Source organism: Pristiophorus japonicus, chromosome 9 (assembly GCF_044704955.1).
Source record: "Pristiophorus japonicus isolate sPriJap1 chromosome 9, sPriJap1.hap1, whole genome shotgun sequence".
NCBI lineage: Eukaryota > Metazoa > Chordata > Chondrichthyes > Pristiophoridae > Pristiophorus > Pristiophorus japonicus.
In genome coordinates, this window is record NC_091985.1 from 169,793,980 (window position 1) to 169,797,977 (window position 3,998).

Sequence of the window (3,998 nt, forward strand, 5' to 3'; positions counted from 1 at the left end):
GGAAGGGGATGGGGAGGGGAAGGGGATGGGGAGGGGAATGGGATGGGGAGGGGAATGGGATGGGGAGGGGAATGGGATGGGAAAAAGGAAGAGGGAGTAATTCACAAAAGACATAAATAATACAAATATTTGTATATTATCATAAATAGTAATTGCGTAACACTAGTCAGTCTCTTGGCGTGCACATGAGGCGTCAAGACCAGGTGCAGTGTTCAGGTCAATCTGTGTTCGAAGATGGAGGGATAGGGAATGCTTGAAGCGAATAGTATAGATCCATTTAAGGGGAGGCTAGGTAAGCACATGAGGGAGAAGGGAACAGAGGGATATGCTGATGGAGTTGGATGAGGAAGGACGGCAGGAGGAGCATAAACGGCGGCATGGACTGGTTGGGCCGAATGGCCTGTTTCTGTGCCACATGTCCTATGTAAACCTCAAGCCTGCAGTTAATTCTTTCCACAGAGGGGGGTGAGGGCATGCAATTAATTCAAACAGGGCACATCCCTGGACTGCCATCTTTGCTGAAGAAACAACAATCAAATGCACGAGCAAAGAAAATAATTACACAGAAATGATCAAATACAAGTCTGTGCTTCTCGTCATCCCAACCTGCCTCCAGTCACACTGGGCTAGCTGAGGAACGAATACAGCCGGCTTTAGGACCACGCGGCTCTCTCTCTCTGTGCCGGATCCCGGTGACACCGTATTAAGATGAGGCAGTTTCTGAATGGTCAGATTTCATTACCGGATCTTCAGCATTTCAGAGAGCCAACGTGTACATGCATTCCTCAGTCTGCCCCCTCGCAAACCGTTAGCTGCTGAAAATAAGCTGAGCAGCCCCCCCCCCCCCCTTTACAGGGAGGCTCTCTTACAAAATCTAAATAGGGGGAATGCAAGTGGTTGCAATCAGACCTTCAGACATAAAGGAGAAATTATAAAATAAAATGAGATTTCTTTTACGTGGCAATAGGGAAAAAAACAGGATTTGTGCACAGGGTTAATTTTAGGAATGTCTGGCTGATTCGGTCCGTCTCCCCCAAACTTCAGCCCCAGTTCCCAGGAGTATAAATCTTCTCATTTTGCCAGACACAGAACCAGTTTTCTTGCATAAAAATATCTCAGCCACTGCAATCTCTTCCATCGCCAGCTTCTTTTCTGCTAAAGATTTTTTTTTCAAAAAAAAGAGCCACTTTTCTGAGTAAAAACTGTAGCTGTTCTCCTTCCCCCTCGATTCCAATTCAGATTTACTGCTGAATTATAATTCAGGAGCAAATTTAATCTGGGATTTTTTTTTTAAAGTTGAAACTGTAATTTCAACATTGTGGTTCAGAGCGTTTTAAAACAACCATCCATCACCGTCACATTTCACAAGTGACTTTTGTTTTGCACTGTAATCGGCTGAAAAGGTACCCAAAAAAATCCTTATTAAAATAACTACTTCCCCAAGCAAGCTAACTTTGGCTTAAATCATCAGGCTTTAAATTCATAACCTTCGATTGTAACATTTAAGTGTCACAGACCAACCCATTTTATTTCATCGCACTAAAAAGCTACACAAGCTCTACATCCCAACAACAAGTATTAAAACAAACACACACACACACACACACACACACAGATCAGCACAACTTAAAATAAAATAGTTAACCCCCCTCTCCCCTCCACACACACAAAATGTAAAGTTCATTAAAAAGTTGCTTCTTTAAGAAAATATTTCACCCAGTGGATTGAAGCATTTGACAGGACGTGTACTTCTACTTCAACACACATTCCCCCCCCCCCACTCCCCCAAAAAACATAGACATTTGCTTTAATCAATCTCCCCTCCCTCCCTTTCTCCCTCTTGCCCCAGTTGAACACGTATGCAGTGTGTTTGAGAGGGTGAAAGGGCTGGTTATCAGCACAGTCAGTGGGGTGGAGAGAGTGAAGTGAGTGAGAGAGGGGGCAACAGTTGCCACTGGTCCCCAGTGAAGGGGGCACAAGCCATTACACCCAGGGCAGCCTCCTTACCTCCACAATGTGAGCCAACAGCCCAGGGATGTCCCTCTGTCTCCTGAGGTAACTGTGGCGGGGGGAGCAGATCGAGCGACAAGTTGCCTTCCTGTTTTTCTTTTGCTTAATCTCCTGCCCTTTCCTCAGCCGATGTACAGGACGAAGTGAGTCGGTGCGCCTTGGAGTCGTGGCACTTCTCTCTCTCTCTCTCTCTCTCTCTCCCTCTCCCTCAGCCACTGGCGGACAGCCCGCCCTCCGCGCGAGATCCACCGCCATTGGTCCCGCCGCGTGGCTCCAACCCAGCCTCGGTCAATCGCCGGGCGGGGCAGGACAATGTGGCTCGCTGCGCATGCTGGGAGTTGTAGTTTCCTCCCCCGCGCCTGCGCTCTGGGAATGGAACGCAGCCCGGATCGGCTGGCCCGCTGCAGCTTGCTGCTGGCTGCACTACAATTCCCAGGCTCGCCACTTCAAGCTCTTCCCAGTGCAAGAGGAAAAGTGGGGTAGTGGGGTGGGGGGAGAGGGAAAAGTAGTAACTGAATGCAAGGATTTCTTTTTTAAGGTGATATTTTCAGTGTGCATTCCGCCTGAAATATATATATACAGGCAGGCTCGAGATACAGACCTTGCAAGTGTCACTCAGAAGGAGTGACAATAACTCATTGTGGTTTGGAAATCTTTCAATAGTGAATGGATGCATTTCTCTCGTGCACAGCTTCAGGTTTTTTTAATGGATGTGCAATCAACACCAATGCTGCAAACGTCGCCCCATATGTTTCCCGAACTGTAGATCGGATTAAAAAGGGTTTCTGCAAACCGTGCAGCGTTCTGCTACACAATAGCGTGCTTCTCTTTTTTAAAATTAGAGCTGGAAAGGTTTCTGTGTGTGTGTGTGTGTTGTGATTACGTCAGTTTGTATTGCAAACATATCAGCAGCAAAGCACAAAGCGATATTAAGTCGTAATCACTTACATTCATCGCCAGAAACTGACAATGATGCATGGCGATTGAAGTGTGGAGCTGGTGAACCCCATTCCGCATTCATTAAAATTAATCCCGGCAAATGGTTTTGGACAGCTGTAGTATAAATAGAATGAATGCATTTAACAGCTACCGTGCACATATAATAACTGCATTTACAACAACAACTTGCATTTATATAGCACCGTTAACATAATGAAACACCCCAAGGCGCTTCACAGGAGTATTATGTGATAAAAATTTGACACCGAGCTGCATAAGTAGAAATGAGTGCATGAAGTAGGTTTTAAGGAGTATCTTCAAGGAGGAAAGAGAGGCGGAGAGTTTAGGGAGGGAGTTCCAGAGCTTGAGGCCTAAGCAATCGAAGGCACGGCCACCAATGGTTCAGCGATTATAATCAGTGATGCTCAGGGGAGCAGGATTAGAGGAGGGCAGACAGCTCGGGGTGGGGGAAGAGGGGGGTGATGGGGCTGGAGGAGATTACAGAGATAGGGAGGGGCGACGCCATGGTGGGATTTGAAAATAAGAATGAGAATTTTGAAATCGAGGCGTTGCTTGATCGGGAGCCAATGTCGGTCAGTAAGCACAGGGGTCATGGGTGAGTGGGACTCGGTGCGAGTTAGGACACGGGCAGCCGAGTTTTAGATCACCTCCAGTTTACGTAGGGTAGAATGTGGAAAGCCAGCCAGGAGTGCATTGGAATAGTCAAGTCTAGAGGTAACAAAGGCATGGATGAGGGCTTCAGCAGCAGATGAGCTGAGGCAAGGGCGGAGACGGGCGATGTTATAGAGGTGGTCTTAGTTATGCTGCGGATATGTGGTCAAAAGCTAATTTGAGGGTCAAATATGACACCAAGGTTGGGAATAGTGTGGTTCAGCCTGAGACAGGAGTTGGGGAGAGGGATGGAGTCAGTGGCTAGGGAACGGAGTTTGTGGCGGGGACCGAAAACAATGGCTTCAGTCTTCCCAATATTCAATTGGAGAAAATTTCTGCTCATCCAGAACTGGATGTCGGACAAGCATTCTGACAAT

At 47.1% G+C, this 3,998-nt stretch overlaps 1 protein-coding gene across 2 annotated transcripts in view; it reads right to left on the reverse strand.

The window, feature by feature from the left end:
* Nucleotides 1–2,278, reverse strand: part of LOC139273323 (ribosome-binding protein 1-like) — a 185,316-nt gene extending 183,038 nt beyond the window's left edge. Inside the window, exon 1 of one of the 2 annotated variants that reach the window (XM_070890104.1) lies at nt 2,008–2,278. The gene's annotated coding sequence lies outside the window, so the exon portion shown is untranslated. The remainder of the gene's footprint in view (nt 1–2,007) is intronic. The other variant, XM_070890103.1, reaches the window with a different exon arrangement.
* Between the last annotated feature and the right edge of the window lie 1,720 nt (nt 2,279–3,998).